A 24,688-nucleotide genomic window follows, 5' to 3' on the forward strand; every position below is an offset into this window, starting at 1 on the left:
GTAGTTGTTTATTTCCTTGACATCTGATGGGAGGGCGTTCCACAGGGCAGGTGCCACTACTGAGAAGGCCCTCTGCCCGGTTCCCTGTAACCTCACTTCTCACAATGAAGGAACCACCAGAAGACCCTCAGAGCTGGACCTCAGTGTCCGGGCTGAACGATGGGGGTGGAGACACTCCTTTGGGTATACTGGGCTGAGGCTGTTTAGGGCTTTAAAGGTCAACACCAACATTTTGAATTGTGCTTGGAAACGTACTGTGAGCCAATGTAGGTCTTTCAGGACCAGTGTTACATGGTCTTGGTGGCCACTCCCATGTACATTACCTGACATTACATGATGTCAGTTGCAGAAAAGATAAAGCCATGGGGTCAGGAGCTGGAGTCAGAGTAGGTCAGCAATAAAAAAAAATCCACACTGTTATCACTGAAGCTTACTCTTTATTCAAAGAAACCAAAACACCACAGACCTAGAGATCGCAGCAATCCTTCCCATTATGTCATGCTGGGATGAGGCAATTGCAAGGGCTTTTACATTGTGAAGATAAGAGTCACAACCATTGCCCTAGCCAATTTTTCCCTTTGGCTGTAGCCACCATTAGCAGGGAGCCCCTGGTAGGTTGGCCAAAAAGGAATGGATCCTTGAATTTGTGTGTTCCTCCAGAACTTCCACTTTACAATAAGACCTGACTAGGACTCAATTTTTCTTTACTAGTTTCCTAAAACCTTGGAAGACTTCTGACTTTCAGGACGATGAAACCTGATTGCTTCTGCTACATGCTTACAGCTTTGACAGGAAAATGGAGGTGGAAATTCGACCCTCAGACCCACTCCAGGAGAGTGCCAGAAAATTCGTGTCACAATGAGCTGCGAAGATAGCAACAGGGTAGCCAACAAGCAAGCTGTTCAAACTTATCCTTTCAGTGTGTCAGAAGATTTTGATAGCATCAAAGGGGAGAGCAGGGTGGCAAAAGGTCAGCCATTCAGGATCACACCCCCCCCCCAGGCAGTCTTCATAGCAACTTTCACACTTCAACAGAAACTGTCACATTTCCGAGGGTCATTTCGGTCCTCCCCACCTGCTTTTATCTGGTTCTTAAGCGGTCAGGGGTTGCTAGGGACACACATGTCTCTGATGCATGAAAACAGCTGAATGGTTGGCACAAAGCGGGAATATAAAAGACACAGGATGAAAGGGCCTGCAAGCGAATCAACTGAGTTGAAGTGGGGGGGGGGGGGGGACTTGAAGGCAACAACATGAAACCCATTACAGCGAGACTGATAGGATTCATGTGATTTTACAAGAAATAAAATCTCAAAACCCAAATTCTGCGACTGCCATCGATAATTCAAATATATAAAATGTTAGATTTGTTTTCCAGTGTTTCTCATTATCTGCCTAAGTTTTAACATTATAGATAGATTAGATAGATGATAGATAGATAGATAGATAGATAGATAGATAGATAGATAGATAGATAGATAGATGATAGACAGACAGACAGACAGATAGATAGAGATAGATAGATGGATAGATGATAGATAGATTAGATAGATGATAGATAGATAGATAGATGATAGATAGATAGATGATAGATAGATAGATAGATAGATAGATAGATAGATAGATAGATAGATAATGATAGATAGATAGATAGATAGATGATAGATAGATAGATAGATAGATAGATAGATAGATAGATAGATAGATAGATAGATAGATGATAGATGATAGATGATAGATAGATGATAGATAGATAGATAGATAGATAGATAGATAGATAGATAGATAGATAGATGATAGATAGATAGATAGATAGATGGTAGATAGATGGTAGATAGATATAGATAGATATAGATATAGGCAAAGATTGGGGTTTATTTTCAATCTTGGAGGGGTAAGACAGAAGAAATGCAGAAGGGTGGGAAGAAGAAGAAAGATTTGGGTATTGAAGAAGAGGCACAAAGGGGAATTCCTCCCCTCCTGACCCCTTAAATGTCTACTGACACTCGTCACCACAAGTAGGCACACTTTAGCTCAGAGCTGTAGTACCCTCACATTTGGGGAGGGCGGCTCAAAGTGATAGTTTACATTTGGGCAATGCAGGAGTGGCTTTCTGGGTGCGGCAGAGCCACTACATTACCTTCCTGACACTGTTTTTTTACTGGGAGGGAGTGGGTAAGGCAGCGGAGAGGTCAGCTCAATGCAACACTGGTGAGCCAATTTGACACTTCTGCCAGTGCATTGATGCTGTGCCGCCCTCCCTCTGCCACCTTGCTTCTCTCTCCTGGTAAGCAACAGTGACACTAGCTGGGAAGCTACCATTGAGGCTCCATCCCATGAGGCAAGCCAAATCTAAAGGAGCATAGGAAGCTGTCTTAGAGTGAGCCAGCATTCTCTACTCTGACCGGCAGTGGCTTTCCCGGGTTTCAGGCAGGGGTTGCTCCCAACCTTACCTGGAGACACCAGCAATAGAACCTGGAAGCTTCTGCATGCAAAGCAGATGTTCTACCAGTGTTATGGCCCTTCCCCTTCCTGGCTGGATTGGGACTGTGTACGTACCACTGAACAGATGGTCAAAGCTGTTGGCTCTGACCACACCAAATACTTGCTGGACATGTGTGGAAAGGGCTCGGATCCAAGCATTTCCACCCCTCCTTTAATGTGTGATTAGAGCTGTCGAACCTGATAGTGCCAGCCATCTGTTCAGCGTAAGGATTCTTGCCCACAGAACTGAGCTGCAGCACTCATGATCTCTGGATCTGGGCCATCCAGGGCCCTTTCCAGTCCTTACTCTCCCTTTGAGTGCAGCCTCCTAGAGTTACAAAGAAACAGAGGTACAGAGTCTCAAGGTACAGAGTCACAAAAAAGTTAGCTGGCGGAGAGTTCCCTGGCAAAGAGCCCAAACAAGTAGACTACAGCTTTTGCGTTTGGTTTAGAATACTTTGCACATAATACACAGTCAGATAGGTTTTCGTATAGAAGGGATTGGATCTGGACCAGCTGTTCCATAAATGGAAGGAATGCTTCTGTTCATGGAAGTGGCTTGGCCTCCCTGCTGGAGAATGAGGGAAAGGCCATTCTTTTTTCTTTTCTTTTTATATAATTTTAATTAAATTTTCTGTTTTACAATTTAGAATATTCATTTAAACGACCTTAAAATATCAATGACTTCCCTTCTTCTCTTTCCATGGCTCATTTTGCATAACATAAATCCCTGCATATTTTATATAAACTAAACCGTTCAGTATTCCATTATTACATCCATCAAAACTCATAAACGCTGTTGAATTTATCTTAATGCTGCCAACGTTTTCAGGTGTACACAATTCCTGCCTTCCAAATAGTCAATAAACATTTTCCAATCTTCTTTAAATGTATGTTCTTCTTCTTCTCTTATTCTGTATGTTAGGTCTGCAAACTGCGCATATTCCATCAGTTTCAGCTGCCATTCTTCTTTAGCTGGGACCTTGCTCGTTTTCCATTTTTGGGCTAACAAAACACGGGCTGCAGTAGGGAAAGGCCATTCTTAACAAATTCATCTTCCCAGGCAGCTTACAGCACCACTTCCCATGGCATTTCAGAGGGTCTTCAAATCTCCTGAAGCAGATTTTCAGGAGGCATACGGCACTGCAGTGGAAAGGAGAATCAGTGAAAATCACCCCCCATCCCCAAGTTTGCTCACTAGGAGCATACAGTTAGCTGAATTCTGTTCCAGGCAACTCTGGAACACCTCATAAAAAAATAACATGGTGATTTATCACTGTGATTTAAAAAAAAAATTTGTTCTATACTTCACTAGGAACAACTGCAGGGTGAGGTCTTCTCAATGTACAGTGTGTACAGAAATTCAGTGGTGGTTCATGTTCCATGCACCAAATTGTACAAGACATTGCTTGGTAACTGACATTCTATGGTTCAGTTACAGCAAGACCTTTGGCCTCTCATTTACATTTGGGCAAAAACACTCCAATCCATTCTAAGACATGTGGCCTGCATGTGAAAACAAGATCTGCTCTATCAAGGAAACCAAAACTCCACACTAATGAAAAGACCACCCCAAAACCACAACTGTATGCATGATAACTCAGAAGTTAGTTGTGTCCAGAGGGACTTGTAATCTGTGGATAATCTTATAACTAGGCAGTGCCTTTCTGTGAGTCCAGCCTTACGCTATTTCCACAGTTCTCTGATTCAGAATTCAGCATTGCTTTGGCAAATTTCAGAACAATGCAAATATTAGCATTGATTTTGTAACACAGGTCTTAAGAAACTAATCATATTTAATAAGCCACAAAGATTTCTTTCTTTCCTTCCTATGCTATATCGGAGGGAAATCATATCTATGAAGAGTAATAATGAACGTATCATTGTACATGAAATAGCACTTGTCAGACAAGAAACATGAGATATAACAAAGAATCTAATGCTAGCAGCATATTTTCAGGCTTCTAGGTATGAATTGCCAGCAAATAGTTCAGCAGTGCAATTTTGTTTTATTTTTGGCCAGACTATAATATGACTGCATCCATTTTTTAATATATTTTTTCCCATTTTTTGCTGTTGTTTACTCTGAGACCTCTATTGACTCAAATGAGCCATTTTTTATTCCTTTGTAGACATAACGGTGAATTTAGAACAGTATGTTATCACGAAGCCCTGCACAGGCTGTGCTGACAAATAGCTATGGAGACAACCTATTCAGGTTGTAGTGAGATCCATCAACCCTGTCACATTCATAGTGGCAAATCAGTTGTTGTTTGTATCCGTAATCCAAGAAGGTGCTCAGCTTCATTAGTAGTGTTAGGGTATAAAGCAAAGTTGAGAGAGCAAGACCCTTGTGCAGTTCATAAGACTTTCTCAGAAAGCCATCGCTCTCCTCACTCCCTCTTAAAGGCAACTCAGAGGAAGTCTAGGACCAGAGGCAGGTGGATCTGGGAGAGAAACACCGTTTGGGTTTTTGGAGTTATCTTATTTCTAAGATGCTGAGGCTATGCTGGACAGCACAAAACATTGTAAGGTAAAGGTAAAGGACCCCTGGATGGTTAAGTCCAGTCAAAGGCAACTATGGGCTTGTGGTGCTCATCTCACTTCAGTCTGGGGTTTGTCCACAGACAGCTTTCTGGGTCATGTGGCCAGCATGACTAAACCGCTTCTGGCGCAACGGAACACTGTGATGGAAACCAGAGCACACAGAAACACCATTTACCTTCCCGCCACAGCAGTATCTATTTATCTACTTGCACTGGCGTGCTTTCGAACTGCTAGGTTGGCAGAAGCTGGGACAGAGCAATGGGAGCTCACTCCGTTACAGGGATTTGAACCGCTGACCTTCTGATCATCAGGCCCAAGAAGCTCAGTGGTTTAGACCAGGCATAGGCAAACTTGGCCCTCCAGGTGTTTTGGGACTACAACTCCCATCGTCCCTGACCACTGGTCCTGTTAGCTAAGGATGATGGGAGTTGTAGTCTCAAAACATCTGGAGGGCTGAGTTTGCCTATGCCTGGTTTAGACCACAGTGCCACCCGCGTCCCTACAAGACAAGACATTGTATGGAAATATTGGATGTATGAAGAAAGTTCTGCTAGTAAAATTTGAATAATGTTTTCAAGGGTCTGGACAATGATTTATTCCAAAAGGAGTCCATTTTTTTATGCTTCCAGTAGCTCTAAACTGTGTAGTATTTAATATCTGCAACAGGAAAAACCCAAAAGGAGCCCAATGAGGACTGAGTATATTCAGCTGCCACAGAAGGCATAGTCAAAAACAGTACACAAACAAGGGAAGCTGTCTTAAACAGAGTCCAACCATTTGTCCACCTAGCTCAGTATTACCTGTGCTGACTGGCAGTGCTTCTCCAGGGTTTTCCTAGGGAATCTGTCTCAGCCCTACCTGGATGTGCCGGGAATTTGGGACTTTCTGCATAGAAGGCAGGTGATTTTCTACTAAACTGCGGCCCTTCCCCTTCTTGGTGCACTACTACCAAGACCAAAATGAGGACCACAAAAAGTGATCGTTAGAATGCAGAAAAGAGCAAAGTATCAATATACTCATACACAGAAAATAGCAAATATTATTCACAGACATGAATCTTGGGGGGGGGGGGGAGGTTGAGGGTGCAACAATATGGTGACCCTACAGAGAAAGCTGTGGGCATCAGTATATTTAGCTCTGTATTGTCTTATTTGGTTGACAGGGGCTCCCCAGGGTTTCAGGCAGGAGTCTTTCTCAATCCTACCTGAAGATGCTGATGATTGCACTTTGAACCTTCTGCGTTCCGGTTGTGTGCTCTATCCCTGAGCTATAGCTGAACCCAGAATGCAGAATCTGATGTTCAGATGGGACCCAGTGGGTGGATTCACTTTCTTTCCCTTAGCTGGAGCATCTTGATCTGACTTTCTGTTCATGTTAAGTTTCACTTTGAAAAAATGAAGGAGATAGATAGAGATGATGATAGATGATAGATAGATAGATAGATAGATAGATAGATAGATAGATAGATGATAGATAGATAGCGATAGATGATAGATGATAGATGATAGATGATAGATGATAGATGATAGATGATAGATGATAGATGATAGATAGATAGATGATATAGATAGCTAGATAGATGATAGATAGATGATAGATAGATAGATAGATAGATAGATAGATGATAGATAGATAGATAGCTAGATAGCTGGATAGATAGATAGATAGATAGATAGATAGATAGATATAGATATAGATATAGATATAGATATAGATATAGATATAGATATAGATGATAGATAGATAGATAGATATAGATGATAGAGATAGATAGATAGATAGATTAGATAGATAGATAGATAGATAGATAGATAGATAGATAGATGATAGATAGATAGATGATAGATAGATATAGATAGATAGATAGATAGATAGATAGATAGATAGATAGATAGATAGATGATAGATAGATAGATAGATAGATGATAGATAGATAGATAGATAGATAGATAGATAGATAGATGATAGATAGAGAGATGATAGATAGATAGATAGATAGATAGATAGATAGATAGATGATAGATAGATGATAGATAGATAGATGATAGATGATAGATGATAGATGATAGACAGATAGATGATAGATGATAGATAGATAGATAGATAGATAGATAGATAGATGATAGATAGATAGATAGATAGATAGATAGATAGATGATAGATAGATAGATGATATACAGATACAGTATACCGGTGATAGATAGATAGATGATAGATAGATAGATATAGATAGATAGATAGATAGATGATAGATAGATAGATAGATAGATAGATAGATAGATGATATAGATATATAGATATAGATATAGATATAGATATAGATATAGATATAGATATAGATATAGATAGATAGATAGGTAGGTTGATAGATGATAGATAGATAGATGATAGATAGATAGATGATAGATGATAGATAGATAGATATAGATAGATAGATAGATAGATAGATAGATAGATAGATATAGATAGATAGATAGATAGATAGATGGATAAGAGGGAGAGATGATGATGATGATGATAGAGAGACAGACAGACAGGCAGACAGACAGAGATGATGATATAGATGATAGATAGATAGATAGATAGATAGATAGATAGATAGATAGATAGATGATAGATAGATAGATATGGATAGATAGATAGATAGATAGATAGATAGATAGATGATAGATAGATAGATGATAGATAGATAGATAGATAGATAGATAGATAGATAGATAGATAGATACATAGATACATAGATAGATAGATATAGATAGATAGATGATAGATAGATGACAGTCAGATAGATAGATAGATAGATAGATAGATAGATAGATAGATAGATAGAGATAGAGATAGAGATAGACAGACAGACAGACAGATAGATAAATGATGGATACAGTAGATGATAGATGATATAGAATCATAGAATTATACAGTTTGAAGGGACCCCAAGGGTCATCACTTCCAACTCCCTGAAATGCAGGAATCCTAGACAGACAGACAGACAGACAGACAGACAGACAGATTTCCATTTGTAATTGGAATCACTCTGTCCAACTGACTTCTTTCACTCTGCAGTCCAGAAGGAAGAGAAGGAAGATATAAATGTGGGAAGCATGGACTCGAGTCTCTCTGGACTCAGCAAGTCCCTGTGCCTGCTTCCAAACTGCCATTATTTTGTGGGTTTCAGTCATATACAGGCAAATTTAAGGTTCTGCAAATAAAGTGGGCTTTGTTTTTCCTGCACAACAAACCTCAAACTTTTGTGGTAAAGAACATGACAGCCGCTTGACATGATGCCCTTGAACTTTGCAGACAACCCCGAATGAGTGCTCAGTAAACATTGGACATCATAGAAGCGCCACACAAACTCTGCAAAAACAACTCAAGGCGAATGCTTGAAAGGCAGGTTGTCTGAAAAGGCCCCTCTAGGTCTCTGCATGCAAGACTGCTGAATCAGAATTTTTGGAATTTGCAGCCAGCCAACCAGCTCTGATGTTAGAGGGAGAAGGATTGTTCTTAATGCCAGTGAAATATTTGCCTCACCCACGGCGGTTAGTTCTGGGACCCTTCCTTTCCTGGAATGCTCACTGCGAGGGTCAAAATGTCTTGGACGGTTGCCTGACGGCTCTTTGGCATGGGCTGGAAGTTGGCATCTGAACAAATCTGTCAGCAGGTTTTCTTCAACACAAAGTAAGGAGATCGGCTTGGCAAGATGGGAAAGGAAAATAATGGCTCCTTTGAATTTGGCAGAGCTATTCTTCCACCGTCGACAGAATAGGCCTAGAATAAGTCGAGCCTGCAGAACTTGTGGCTTCTCACACTGAGTGCTGCCCATCAGGCATGTATGGGAGCCCAGAAGGAACTCAGGCCAATGCCTTCTGCTGTCTCTCCAGGATAGAAAGGACAGAGGGAGGAGGAATGTCATCAAGTACTTTGCAGGGCTTAGCGGTCCAGTGTGGTGTAGTGGTTAGAGTGTTCGACTAGGACATGGGAGACCAGGGTTCAAATCCCAGTCAGCTCACTGGTTGATCTTGGCCATCACTTTCTTTTAGGCAGGCCTACCTCAGAGGGTTGTCGTGACGATGAAATGAAAAGCGAAAGAGCTATGTGCACTACCTTGAGCTATTTCGAAGGAAAGGTGAGGTATAAAATAAATCAATAAAACCTTTGGATGGCTGGAGCCCAAAGTTGTACAGGCCCAGGGTAAAATAACTGGAGCAAATACAGATACAGTATACAGATGATAGATAGATGATAGATAGATAGATCGACTTGGGGACATCTAGTCCAGCCCCCTGCAATGTAGGAATCTTTCACCCAACGTGGGGCTCAAACCTACAACCGTGAGATTGAGTCTTGTGCTGTACCATCTGAGCTATCCATCAACTCCCTGGATCGGGCCAAAGGCCCATCTAATCCAATGTCCCAATCTCTCAGTAGCCAGTGGTCACTGGTTCCCTTCTGCGGTGGCTGAATTGGCAGCTAAATGGAAGTAGGTTGAGGGGAAGGTGTGTGTCCTCTTCTGCGGGGGGAGAGAAACAAGAGTTTGGCATTGGCCTTCGCAGGCAATCTTGGCTCCTAAATTCACTCAACTTTTATTGGTTCAAATGTGTAATTATGACGGTTTAATGGCAGAAGAGAGGCGGGTAATTAGAAGTGAGTCGTTCTGATCACCCTTGAACGCCGTGCCAGAGAGTTGCTCGGCTCTCCTGTCCTGAAGCCTTGTTTGCTTTGCAGAAAGCCAAAATCCCACAAGGTCTGGATGGGACCAGCTGTCTCGCTAACTAACTGCCAGCGCTTTTCCTGAATGGGAGCTATCATCCTCTCCGACATCCGCCTCCTCCCCAGGGCGCTCCCTCGCTGTCTTTCTCTGTGTGATTGCATTTATCTGTGGCTTGCAGGAATTGCTTCTAATCATACCGCTTCTTGCCTTTGAGGGTCAAATACAAGTCCATTGCTGCCGAGACAAATGCATCGGGGAGGTGGGCCGGCGCAAGGGAGGGGAGGGGGCGGAGGGGAGAGACACAAACAGAAACTGTCACCTCTCCGTAAGACTGATAAGCATTTGGCAGGCAGGACACCGCAAACGAGAAAAGCAAACAGCCAGCAATCGGCAAGCGCCATAAATATGTTACAATCTCAGCTGGAAGATGGGCAATATATGCACCAAGAGGCCTTTGTTTAATGAGCTGTCAGAAAGCAGGCACAAAATTATGCTTGAAAACACAGGGAAGCTGCGGAGAACAGAGGCCTGGAAGGGCTCCCTTTGCCGGCGATGTGGATGTGCCGGAGTATTTTATCAGTCTGAGAATTGTCAAGTGAGGTAGGCTATCATTAGTAATCTAATAGCCTTTGGAAAGGGACCGGTTTTTCCACCCCAGCTCCATTTTGTAACCTAAAATGAATGATGGGCAAAGCCAGGCCCTTATTTCTCCCCACAGGTTTTGCGATCGGGGGGGGGGGGGGGGAGAGAGGAAGCTACCCAAACTGGAAGCAAATGAGACAAGTCATAAAAAGCATAAAACACTAAATCGGAAATTAAGCTGATGAGTTCCAATCCTAGAGCGCTCCTCTTCCTATTATCCTAATGGACTCTTCCAGTGACTTGGTAATTTTCAATCATGCCCATGACAAAGGTGCTAGCCATAGGAGGAGAACGCGGAGACATGAGCGCCTTTGTAATGGAGTGCGCAACACACGGGTTGTAGATGTCTGTACAACCATGCAGGCTAAGCGATTGTGGGATTATAATGCAAGGACCAGGGTCACCATGTGATGTACAGGACAATGAGCCTCCAACAGCAAGGCAGCCATGCAGCACAATTTGCCAAAGACATTCCACAAAACGAGACAAAAGGTGTTCCAGTTTTTGTCATTTAAAGGGGCTACGGAGAGGGAGGCTATTTCACCCCCTTCTCGTTTCTTTCATGTGATTTCTGATGTTTGATTTGTACGTTGGTTTACATAGAATAACTCATCAGTCCTACTTTTCAGGAATTTTCTTGGGGAAAGTTGACATCTTATCCCTGCCTTCCCAACCTGGCAGGATGCTGCCATCAAAGAGAATGGTTGGCAGGTCTGTGACAATTGTACCTCTCCTGGGATCAGGAATAGTCACTGGAAAAATGGAGCCTGACACCTTAAATGATCAAATATAAGAAGCTGCTCATTTTCTCTCTTTGGTCTTTATTTTTTTGTAAATAAAGTTTTTTCTAGAAAGTATATGCACAATCAATATACCATCCTTTACAAAAACATAAAATAAGAATTCCACTGCTGTGACTTCCCTGCACCTCAACTTGACATCTTTTGATATTCTATACTCTTATTTACATTGTGTTTTTTATATTATTTGACATTCGCCTATTATTAATTATGTCGTGATCCAGTTCAGCTTTACATACTTAATCTATACATTTTCTTTGGAACAGTGTTTTTTCATATAATCCTCAAAACATTGCCATTCCTTCCTTAATTTCTGGTTTGACTGGTGCCTTATGGCTGCCGTTAATTTAGCCAATTCTATAAATTCACGTTGTTTACCTAACCAATCTTCTTTAGTGGGGATGATGCCCCATTTCCAGTTTTTAGCAAGTAATAATTTGGCTGTGGCATATAAAAATAGCCTTTCCTTATTTTTGGTCTTTATTTGTATTAGGCTATTTGGAAAGTTACCTAAGACAAAAGCCACTTGTGCAATGAGGATTTCCCGATTCCCTCCATTACATGCTTCCATTACAGCGGTCTGTTTTCCCCACCCACATAATTTTTTGAATTTTTCTGTGTAGAATCATTTTAGTTTCATTTAAAATGTGTTCATCCCACACGTTGAAAGGCCATCACAGTGGCTCACAACTCAGAGGGAAACAATCGACAATATGCGTTCAGTAATGGTCACAAAATACAGTAGACATATAAAACAAAGGGGAGGGGGACTTAACCAAATCTAAATCTTAACAGCCTATCTTAATACCAATTATATGGGTCCGAGTGCGCCCCTCTTGGGGGGACCCTCTTGGTAGTTCCAATCCCCTCAGAAGTTTTGGGGTGGCAGCCTGGTAGGGAGAAGGCATTCTCTGTGGCAGCTCTGAAATGGTTGGATTTCTTTCCCACAATGGTGTGTGTGGCTTGTTCACTAGTGTTTTCAGTGTTTTAATTCCTTTTGATTAAAACTAGTGTTTTAATTCCAAATTTTAAATTGTTTTAACCTGCCCTGGGACCAGCTGGTGATTGGTTGATGATGATGATGATGATGATGATAATAATAATAATAATAATAATAATAATAATAATAATAATAATAATAATAATAATAATAATACCTAGCTATATATTTGCTCGCAATGAAGACCAGTGCTTTTTTACTTTAAAAAAATATGTTTAGGGATACTCTCACTTTCCTACTCATATTGAAATCCTGCCCCTCAATGAGGCCAAACTTAGATTCACAAAATGTCTAGGGGTATGTGTACCCCTGCGTCCCCCCAGGAAAAAAAGCACTGATGAAGACAATGCAGTGTCTGTTTCTATTCTTTTTCTAGGTCAGCTGATGTAAGTGCCAGCAACTCAAGGGCTATGAATAAGAAATTGGAAGCCCTTGATTTGACCTGTGGGCTTGAAGATTTTGCGAGACTCAGCCGCCTCAGAGAGTGGAGGGTTGTACACCTGGGACCTGGCCGTTTGAATGATTCCTTTCAACATTTCCATAAAGAGAGAGAAAGCAGCGAGCAAATGGTATATTTTGTGTGACAGTTAGCAATGGGGTGGATCACAGACGGTTCAGGGCAATTGGAAGTCGTGTTTATGTTTTTTCTCCCTCAACTTTGCAAGAACAATTATTATGTGATATTCCCCAGGAAGCTTAATATAAATGAGCTATATTTGTGGCATATGGAATAGATAAGGATCACCTGACCTTCCCTATATGGAGAACAGCAGCGTAGCGTGGGTTGTCAGCACCCGGGGCAAGGCAAGTAATTTGCGCCCCCTAACCCGTGGATTTGCGCCCCCTAACCCGTGGATTTGCCCTAACCCCAGATGTTGCACCCGGTGCGGCCGGCCCCCCCTGCACCCCCCACGCTACGCCACTGATGGAGAAAGCAGCTGAGCACATTGTCACATCACAGCTTAAGGCACTTCGAGATTATAGAAACTTTCCCAATTCATTCTCATTTGCTTTTAGGCAAAGTTTTGAGACTGGGACTTCTCTAAGGGTTCCAGCCAGCTGGATGGCCACTCAAGCGTCACCAGAAGAGAAGACAAAAAAGGGATGCTGATTTGCATAAAGCACGCATATGCTAAAATATGTATACACTGCCGAAAGGAATCATTCAAACATATAGCTGCACGTGAACACACACACACATGTACAGATGATAGTTAGAAATGATCACTCTAGAATCATAGAATTATAAAATTGCAGGCTATAATTTCAATGGAAAGAGAGTACAGTAGAGAATGTGGAGGCTGGTCTGCGGTCCCCGGATCAGATCCATTCACCCTGCGATGCTCTTGGGGACAACCTACCCCCACCCTGGATCAGTTCCTGAAGAAATTTGGTGGGTTCGGCAAATGGGTTTTTTAAAAACCGTAGGTTTAATAGCACAGACAGTCAGTTCGAATTCTCGCAACAAGGTGAGCTCCCATTGCTCTGTCCCAGCTCCTGAAAACCTAGCAGAAGAAGAAGAAGAGTTTGGATTTGATATCCTGCCTTTCACTCCCTTTAAGGAGTCTCAAAGCGGCTAACATTCTCCTTTCCCTTCATCCCCCACAACAAACACTCTGTGAGGTGAGTGAGGCTGAGAGACTTCAAAGAAGTGTGACTAGCCCAAGGTCAGCCAGCAGCTGCATGTGGAGGAGCGAGGACGCGAACCCTGTCCCCCAGATTACGAGATTACCGCTCTTAACCACTACACCACACTGGCTCTCTAGCAGTTTGAAAGCACGCCAGTGCAAGTAGATAAATAGGTACTGCTGCAGCGGGAAGGTAAACGGCATTTCCGTGCGCTCTGGTTTCTGACACAGTGTTCCGTTGCACCAGAAGCGGTTTAGTCATGCTGGCCACATGACCCGGAAAGCTGTCTGTGGACAAACACCGGCTCCCTTGGCCTGAAAAGTGAGATGAGCACTGCAACACCATAGCCGCCTTTGTCTGGACTTAACCGTCCAGAAGTCCTTTACCTTTTACCTTTTTACCTTATATACTGCCCTTTATCAAAAGATCCTAGGGTAGTGTTCTTGTTTGGTGCTGCTCCTTTGGTGCTGCACCAGGCATAATTTTATATTCCCCTGTATCAAGCCTTTCCTTCCTTGCCCTTTTTTCTTCTTCCAAAACTAAGAAACCCCCCACCAAATATCACAAATGCAAAATGACATTTCCCTTAACCACCATCCCAATTACAGTGTCCTGCTTAATGACTCTCAATGTCGGCAGGATGTAAAATTAGACCAATTTTTGTCACGTCGTCTGATCCTAGTGCATATTTACTTGGATGCAGTGCAGTGGGGTTTGGAACAGCCTAAGAAAAATACTTGTCTAGTAATGTAATGATGAGCACAGTGTGGTCCACATCCAGACCACATGCCTGTGGAAACAAATGCACATCAAGTCTGCTAAATTAACAGTGAAATTGTCAACATTTCACTGAGGGACCGGTGGCCTTCCCGGTGTTTTTGGACTCCAACTCCCATCAGCCCCAGCCAGCACAGCCAATGGGCAGGTCGCTGTCCAACAACATCTGCAAGGCCCCACCGTTCCCCATCCAATTTAGCCACGTATCAAACTCTCTACTAGAATTTGACGTGGCTAATTTGGATGGGGAACGGTGGGGCCTTGCAGATGTTGTTGGACAGTGACCTTAAGAAAGCAGACAGCAAAATATAAAAGTATCAGCAGAAGAACAGCAAGAAGAAGAAAGGAAAATGGCCGCGTGACCAGCCCTTTTATGGGGTCTCCAGGGTCACGCCCACCTAACTGGTCACACGCAGGGGGAGGAAGCTTCAGACCAGGTGTAACAGGAAGTTCTCCTGGCTGGGGTAACACCCCGCCCCCTGCATGTCCACTCTAGGCAAACAGGAAGTGTTGTACTTAACTGCTTATGTTACATCCCACAGGATCTTCAATGACTGCTTCATACGTGACATGCATATACAATACTTACTTGATGACATATTGCTCAGTGACACTTGGATGAGCGTTCAAATGGCTTTCATTGAAAAGTGAAGTGGCTGAGGTGATTTTAAGCGGATATGAAAACTGCAGGGTTTTTGGTCCATAATGGTCATTCACATTTTGCCTTCATGCTGAGAAGGTAACTCAACAGGTTTATGTCTGACACCAGCTGGGAAAAAAATCAAGAATCTACTGTCATTCTTCTCTACCATTTCCCATAAGAATCTGCCCCATTTGGTAAACTCTACGCCGGCTCCCTTGGCCAATAAAGCGAGAGTCAGCCACGACTTGACCTAATGGTCAGGGGTCCCTTTACCTTTACCTTTACCACAAATGTTTAGCCTCTCCAAAGCAAACTCACAACTTTCTAAAAAAATGAAATGAAATGAAAAATCACATATTTTCTGGTTTTGAAAAGCCCTCTTCAAGAGAATGGAGTACCACATCGCTTTTGATTTTGCCCTCCCAGGAACCTAGCTATAGTGGGTGCAATAAATAACAGGGCCAAGGAAACTCTTAATGTTGAGTAAAAAGAATTTGGGGGGAGGGGGAGAGCACACACACAGAATGAAGAAAATGTACCAAAAAAATTTATTGCCGCTAAGCATCTGTTTTTGTCTGCATCCTTTTGAGAACATATTAACAGCCTTTGCTCATCTCCATATGGCTCATTGTGAGGATAATCATTAATATGAAGGAATGTGTTTGTAAGCCCCCTTCCCTAGTAATGAGTATGTATGTTTGTTCTACCTCAGAAAAATGGAAGGACTGAATTTTGATAATGTGCTTACTGCATGATAAATAGTTGCAGAAGGAGAGGGTATTTTTTAAAAAGAGTAGTCCTCACAGACAGTAGCCCAGAGCCCAATATCTCATATATTATCTCTTTATTTCAGGATTTGGATGACACCTTTCAGGGCAAGCACTCCCAAGGCAGTGAGCATCAAAATAAAATAATGGCAAAATAAAACATAAGGCAATGCTATGAAGCTCGTCACACGCCTACTGAAAAACCACTACCCAGACTGAAATACATCCATACAGTAAAGCATTAAAACAGTACAGATCGCCACACATTCCAATTAAAAGCACCTTTAAATAAGATGGTCTCCAGAGTGTGTTTCCCATCATCCTTGGCCATTGGCCCTGCTGAATGGAGCTGATGGGACTTGGAGTTCATCAGCGCTCGGAGGACCCTCTGGTATAGGTGTTGCATTGATACACACCCACACCAACATTTGGGGAGGACAAATTCGGGCACCACACCACCACCACCCTGCTGCTCCCATCACTTGCTCCCTCACCAGCTCCTCTCTCGTCTGCTTTCTTGCTTGTTCATCGCTGCCTGCTCACTAGCTTCCTCGCCCCCTCCATCGTTCCCTGCCTCGTATCTTTGTCCACAGCCTCCTCCTCTGTGGCCTTGGGAGAAGCCATGCTGGCCTGCACAGCCTCCTCTTTCGGTGCTGCAGGTGAACTTCCGGAAGCCAGCCAGCTTCCAGAAGCACCGTGAAAGGAAGGAGGAAGAAGAGCGGTGAAGCCTCAGGCCAAGGCAGAAATTGCTTCCCTTCCCCCACCCCCACCCCTCACACTCTGGTGTGAGCCAACTGACAGCTAGAGCACGGGAGCCAAAATGGGACAGTTGTGTGATATGCACACATACGTGTGTGTGTGAGAGAGAGAGAGCGAGAGCGAGAGAGCGAGAGAGCGTGAGCGTGTGTTGTGTTGTGACAGTATTCACTGATACAGAGTGTAAGCACCTATTCTTTTGCTACTGGTAGGACACGGGTGGTGCTTTGGTCTAAACCACAGAGTCTCTTGGGATTGCCGATCAGAAGGTCGGTGGTTCAAAGCCCCGCAGCGCGGTGAGCTCCTGTTGCTCTGCCCCAGCTCCTGCCAACCTAGCAGTTCAAAAGCACACAAGTGCAAGTAGATAAATAGATACCACTGTGGCGGGAAGGTAAACGGCGTTTCTGGGCTCTCTGGTTTCCGTCTCGGTGTTCTGTTGTGCCAGAAGCGGTTTAGTCATGCTGGACACAAGACCCGGAAAGCTGTCTGCAGACAAACGCCGGCTCCCTCAGCCTGAAAGCGAAATGAGTGCCACAACCCCATAGTCGCCTTTGACTGGACTTAACCGTCCAGGGGTCCTTTACCTTTTACCTTTTGCTATCCATAACACCCATTTTGTGCTGGCACCCATGGCACTTTTATCAATATAGGAGTACTGGCTGCTCATTCTTATTTTTATTTTACATATATTCTACTACCTGACTTCTGGGAGCATCCGAGCAACTGTATTCTGTACCAGCTAAAGTTTCTGAGCTGTTTCTAATAGCTGCCCCACATAGAAGACTTTTAATAGTCTGTGTGGAGTGCATAATACAAACACTTGTCCCTAACAGCCATTTTTTAACAAAGGTAGATGATCCCCGTATGCTTAATAAAACCACTGTTGAAACCCAGTAATGAATTTGTATTATTTTTTAACAATGGGAAAATTAAATGCTAGTGCCAGAAACAGAATGAAAGTGACCTTTATTTTTATGAAGGAGTTTAGCAGGTGGGAGGCTGGTAAATGAAGAAAAGGCAATATATCTGCAAATCCAGCTTTCTTGGGGAAACTTGCTTTTCAATAAATACAAAAATCTGCTCTCAATTTAAGATGAAATGGCCAGACTGTGGATGTATAGTCATACAGTTTCTGGAGCCTGTATCAGATACAATGAAATATTCTAAGAAATTTTTTTGGTGCCCAGTTTAATAGTTAATACAGAAAAAGATCTACCATGGGGAGAAAGTAAATTAACAGAGTTATAGGTCCTAATAATTAAGTTGCGTGGCAAGTCCCCCCCCCCCTGGGAAATAAAGACAAAGGTTAATGGGCGAAAATGGCCACAACTTTATTGATTGCAGGAATTGAGCAGTATTGGGTAGGCATTGGTCCTACCAGCTAACCGGCTTCAGCCCGATTGCATGAAGACCAGTGAGGGTTAACCACCAGTAGGGGGAGTCCTGCTGATGTACATCAACTAGGATCTCCCCCGGGGTCACCGCTCGGGGGCGTGCCTTAGGCCCACACCTCCATAGGCTTTGGACAGGGCAACGCCCCCCGGAATCCTTTACTGGACTACCCTTTGCTTTGGGGGAAGGTGATGGCACTTCCTCCCCCCCCCCCCATTTGCATAACAATACCCCTACCAATGCCTAACCGCCAATCGAGCAAAAGCTTGCCGCCAATACCCTCAAACCTTCAACCAATTCCTAACCCCCCCAGCAATGTCATCCAACCAAATGTCATTTCCAGCATCCGAAAGATGCACACCATCACCTCTGTAGAGGGCCTCTTTGCTGAACTGGATGTCGGGGTGGCAAATAACACACACACCCCAGAGCCGCCACTCTACGCGCCACAGCCCGCTCCAAGAGTTTTCTCGCTTTATTCATTGCGATCGGGCACCGACAATCCCTCCAAACCCGACTTTCTAGCAGCGAAGACCAATACAGAAAAAGATCTACCATGGGGAGAAAGTAAATTAACAGAGTTACAGGTCCTAATAATTAAGTTATATTAACCTACATCATATATAACATTGATGCTGTTTCTGCTACAGAAGGGCATTTTTGGAATGAATGACCTGTTTGCTGTTTTTGTGATAACAGCAGCCAAGGGCGATACCTGTAGTATCCAGATTTTTGCACATGGATGGCATTATGGATTGGGTCCCATGGATGCTCTAGGATACTGTGGTGTAGGAGGTTATCACATCCTTTATGCCTTTGCTGGGGCTAATGTAACAATTGGAGGGAACAACGAGCGACCGTTTCTCAAATGCTGGCTTCTCAGAGTTCCCTGTGAAGAGGGATTGGTTGTTAAACCACTGTGGGAATTGTAGCTCTGGGAGAGGAACAGGGGAGTCCTCCTAGCACCCTTAGCAAACTGAAGCTCCCAGAATTCTTTGGGGAAAACCATGACAATTTAAAGGGGCATCACAGCGCTTCAAATGTATGGTTTGAATGTGGCCAGAGTAGTTTCAAATCAACAGTGGAAACCCTAATCCCACCTACACAGCAGTGAGTCCCACTGAGTCCAGCGAAGCTCACTTTCACATACACGGAGGTTAGGATTGCAGCCTAAGTCCTTCATTTCTTCCTCTGACCCCTAGCCTCCCCAGCTAGATCTTGTGCTGACTGTTGAAAAACCAGCCATTAACAACCAGGAAATGACTTTGCCATCAATCAGAATATTGCTCAACCGTGTTTCAGCTTTTCCCCTCTCTCTTCCTTTGCATAATTATTCTTATTCTCTGCTGATTGCAGTCTAAAATAGCCATAATTCTCTCAAAATAATTTGCCGCATTACTTAAAACCACGGGGTTACTGTAAAAACGATGAAGACAGATAGCTGATGGCTGGTTTTCGTACAGAGCACCCCATTTTGGCCACCGTGTGTCTATCGACCTTCTGTTAGCATGAGACACAAGAGGCTTTCATCAGGTCAGCGGCCGTATCCACGGTTTCCCCTTAGAGATGATAAACTGAAGTGTTGAGTCCTCAAGAGGAGGGAGCCACCCCATTTTCTATTTTTTCTTTCAAAAGTAAAATTGCAAATATTTTTATAACCTGCAATCAGAAATATTAACCTCCCAGAATATAATTCGGCAACAGTTACTGATGTGTGTGTGCATTGTTTTACTTGACTGTTATTGTATGCTCAGTTAGACACGCAGGCCCCATTCAGTTCAATGGAGAGGGAAGCCCTCTCCTGAAGTGAATGGGGATGCCCTTGGGGCTGGAGCTCCGATAGGTTATTGTAATTTAGTGTTTTGTTGGAAGCCGCCAAGAGTGGCTGGGGAAACCCAGCCAGATGGGCAGGGTATAAATAATAAATTATTATTATTATTATTATTAGTGCATCCTCTGCATGACAAGATCAGCCATGTGAAATCAGCAGGAGCTCCATGCACCAGTAGCAACATGGAAAGGTCCATGTGGTTAGTGGAGGCTGGTCCATTAGTTAAGGTAGCTGGCCCCCCCCCTTGGACGGTTAAGTCCAGTCAAAGGGGACAATGGGGTTGTGGCGCTCATCTCGCTTTCAGGTCGAGGGAGTCAGCGTTTGTCCACAGACAGCTTTCCGGGTCTTGTGCCCAGCATGACTAAGCCTCTTCTGGCACAACGGAACACAATGATGGAAACCAGAGTGCACAGAAACGCCATATACCTTCCCACTGCAGCGATACCTATTTCTCTACTTGCACTGGTATGCTTTCGAACTGCTAGGTTGGCAGGAGCTGGGACAGAGCAAAGGGAGCTCACCCCGTCACGGGGATTTGAATTGCCAATTCTCTGATCGGCAAGCCCAAGAGGCTCAGTGGTTTAGACCACAGCGCCACCCGCGTCCATTTAGGACAAATGGGGCAATGAACCACCAATCTCAGTCTTCCTCCAATCAACACCCACCTGCCTGCTTTCTACTTGCAACCAGTCCAGAGGGTGAGTCTGCCTATCAACTTCCTCCTCCTCCTCTCATGCTGCTCTTGTAGAACACAGGCAGAAAGACGGAGAGGGGAACTAGACTCCATTGGCTCTGCCTGCCTTTGGCTCTGGCTGCCCTTACTGCTGACACCTCTGTCTTCCAACCCAGCAGTTCCAATGCACACCAGCCAGTTTTGTAGATCATGAGCATATGGGCCACAGCCCCAATTGCTTGGCATAATTGGGGGTTTTCTGGAGATTCATCACCCGGTATTTCAGACTTTCAGAAGGCAGTAGGAATAGCCTGAGGAGAAATCAGGTTAAGTTCAAATTTGAAAATAAATTTCAAAAATGTGTACATTACCAAGGGAAATTTTTCAACGATGTGATTGTGAATTGTGATCATGGACATGTCACAAGCCAAAGGGATTTTAAGAATGGCCTGTTAATTGCTATAGAATACACATTTACCTGGGAGTAAGTCCCACTAAACTCATAAGGCTTATTTCTGAATAGACGTGTATAGAATTGCAGAGAAAATGCAAACTAATGTAAATTAAATGGAATTCTGCTCATCATCTTGTAATGTTTACATGAAAAGGGATATAGAAACAGTATTACATAGATAAATTCCTTCCCCAAGCAGCCTTCCTTGGCATTCTGGTAAACTTAGAGGTATCGCCTCTGCTTTCAGTGGATGCTTGTCTGGAGAATTTTTTAATATTCTGGATTGCCGAGGCACCACAAACAGCTTCACGGGCCTCCTCTTCAACTTGTGCTACCTCCTGGGAAATCCAGGATGTCTTACGTTTCCGAGCACAATTCAAAGTGTTGGTGCTGACCTTTAAAGCCCTAAACGGCCTCGGTCCAGTATATCTGAAGGAGCGTCTCCACCCCCATCGTCCAGCCCGGACACTGAGATCCAGCGCCGAGGGCCTTCTGGCGGTTCCCTCATTGCGAGAAGTAAGGTTACAGGGAACCAGGCAGAGGGCCTTCTCGGTAGTGGCTCCTGCCCTGTGGAACGCCCTCCCAGCAGATGTCAAAGCAATAAACAACTATTTTACTTTTAAAAGTCATCTGAAGGCAGCCCTCTTTAGGGAAGTTTTTAATGTTTGATGCTGTACTGTTTTTAATATTCAGTTGGAAGCCGCCCAGAGTGGCTGGGGAAACCCAGCCAGATGGGCGGGGTATAAATAATAAATTATTATTATTATTATTATTATTATTATTATTATTATTATTATTATTACCTGGTTTTAATTTGTTGGAAACTGCCCTGAGTGGCTGGGCAGCATAAAAATAAGTTGTTGTTGTTACCCCACTTTGTGTCTGACATGACCATAATCTCTCCAAGGCACCTGACTTCACCTCAGGATTCAAGATTAATGCAAATGTAATAATTATAACAACAACAACAATTACCATTTTATTTGTATGCTGCCCATCCGACTGGGTTGCCCCAGCTACTCTAAGCAGCTCCCAACAGAATATTATAAACACAATAAAACATCAAACCTTAAAAACTTCCCTATGGCACTCTTAACGTATATCTCCTCAACAGACTTAGCTAAATGAACAACAATTTTACAGAACAGTGATATGAGCACCTGATAGTGTGAGCAGGCAGAAATTTCGCTCCAGTTCTATGCACAGCAAAATTGTTTAAATGCACCTGCTTAACATCCTATTATAGGAAACCATAAACATGGGTGGTGTATTGCTGAGCATTCCGTGGCTGGTACAATTCTATTGCCAATGTATCATTCCGCACAGAGTCAAAGCCTGCTGTTAATGTGTTTTCAGTGGTCTGCACTGCTGATCTACTTAACAATCCAAATACGAGGACATTCTAAAAGTTGTTAAGCTGACTGCCAAAAACCAAGATAATTAAAAATAGATTCACAGCTGTTCGGGCAAGCAGAGATATAATTTTATCTTCATTATGCCTTATTGCAGATGTTATTGATTTAATCACATTGTGTTTTAGCGGGTAATATCAATTCATGCTGTCTTTGACTTTGAAAACTGGAAATTTTAGTTTGAGTATAATTCTCCTTATGGCAGGAGCGTAGATGTGCTTGATTATCTGGGGATCAAATCTGCGAGCCAGTAGGTTTGCCTGACCCTCCAAGTATATCCCTGATCTCCAGTTTTGGGGCCTTCAAAAGTGTCTCTGTCTCCTCGAGATCCATTTCACTCTTGGATCAATAACCATTGTCTATATCTGTGCATTCATCCCAGGACCTGGGTCCATAATGCTGGAATCCTGTGCATACTTTGCAAGGAGTAAGCCTCTCTGAATAATATATAGGCTTGCAGTACATATAACTTGCATTCCTCATGTGCCATCACCTTTAAAACCTTAAATATTTTAGCAGAGGATGAGATGGACTTTGGTGGTGAACTAGAGAGAGACATATGAAAACACAAAATGCTTAAATATTTCTACCCAACACTTCACTCATTGCTGCAATAGTAGATGCTGAGTTGTGGATATGAATGAAGAAACTTGCATATGAATGAAGAAAACGAAGTATTGTTTTTGGCTCACCTTGGTGTCTTCTAGCCTAGATTAAAGGAAAAGGGGGACTTAGATCGATCATCATCTCATAAAATCTTAATTGATCCCCTCAGAATCACATTGCAGCTAAGTACTTGATAGTACTATCCTATACCTGTCGACTGTGAAATAAGTCCATGTGGTTTGCTGCCACATAGGAAGGTGTAGGATTGTGACCTGAATGTGCTACGTCTCTGCCAGGGGAGTCAATTACTGCTGGATGCAAGGGGGATGAGTTCTATCTGTCATTCCCCACAACCACCATCCCAACCCTTCCCTGGCATCTGCCCTGGTCTCTAGGAAAAGGAAACCTTGACTTGACTACAGGATGTCAAAACTAGGGTGGCCACTTTTGCATACCCTAAAAATGAGGGCACCGATTTGCATAAGATTGTAAGAGCCTGCTGCACCAAGCCAATGGCCCATCTAGTCCAGCATCTTGTTTGCACATTGGCCAACCAGGTGCCTGCAGGAAACCCTCAAGAGGACCCAAGCACAAGATTACTCTCCCCTGCTTTCGCTCCCAGCAACTGGCATTAGAAGCATGTTGTTGTTGTTTAGTCGTTTAATCATGTCCGACTCTTCGTGACCCCATGGACCAGAGCACGCCAGGCATTACTGTCTTCCACTTTCTCCCGCAGCTTGGTCAAACTCATGCTGGTAGCTTCGAGAGCACTGTCCAACCATCTTGTCCTCTATCGTCCCCTTCTCCTTGTGTCCTCCATCTTTCCCAACATCAGGGTCTTTTCCAGGGAGTCTTCTCTTCTCATGAGGTGGTCAAAGTACTGGAGCCTCAGCTTCAGGATCTGTCCTTCCAGTGAGCACTCAGGGCGGATTTCCTTCAGAATGGACATGTTTGATCTTCTTGCAGTCCATGGGACTCTCAAGAGTCTCCTCCAGCACCATAATTCAAAAGCATCAATTTTTCGGCGATCAGCCTTCTTTATGGTCCAGCTCTCACTTCCATACATCACTACTGGGAAAACCATGGCTTTAACTATACAGACCTTTGTTGGCAAGGTGATGCCTCTGCTTTTTAAGATGCTGTCTAGGTTTGTCATAGCTTTTCTCCCAAGAAGCAGGCGTCTTTTAATTTCGTGACTGCTGTCACCATCTGCAGTGATCATGGAGCCCAAGAAAGTAAAATCTCTCACTGCCTCCATTTCTTCCCCTTCTATTTGCCAGAAGCATAGCTGACTCCAACTCTTGGAGACAGAACGTAACCATGATGCATAGTAGCCACTGATATCCTCTCCTCCACAATGCTAACATGTGCACATTCTAAATTATGTATGAATGCCGCATTAGAAAGAATAACTATAATAGTGTTATAGATTTGGGGGGGGGAGGGCCCCCCTGAACCCTAGAAATTAATAAACAGTAGGATTTTGATTATTTTGACTATCCAGGGGAAGATTGGAGGTCAGTGGAAAAGTACAGGCTAAGATTTCTTCCTAAGCCAGGGCCTC

At 43.4% G+C, this 24,688-nt stretch overlaps 1 long non-coding RNA gene across 1 annotated transcript; it reads left to right on the forward strand.

Moving 5' to 3' along the window:
* The first annotated feature begins 10,081 nt into the window (after positions 1 to 10,081).
* Positions 10,082 to 16,292, forward strand: LOC144329274 (uncharacterized). The gene is made up of 3 exons (XR_013394751.1): positions 10,082 to 10,342; positions 12,561 to 12,753; positions 16,087 to 16,292. It is a non-coding gene; the product is annotated as an uncharacterized LOC144329274 (long non-coding RNA).
* The last annotated feature ends 8,396 nt before the right edge of the window (positions 16,293 to 24,688 follow it).

This window comes from Podarcis muralis, chromosome 12 (assembly GCF_964188315.1).
Source record: "Podarcis muralis chromosome 12, rPodMur119.hap1.1, whole genome shotgun sequence".
NCBI lineage: Eukaryota > Metazoa > Chordata > Lepidosauria > Squamata > Lacertidae > Podarcis > Podarcis muralis.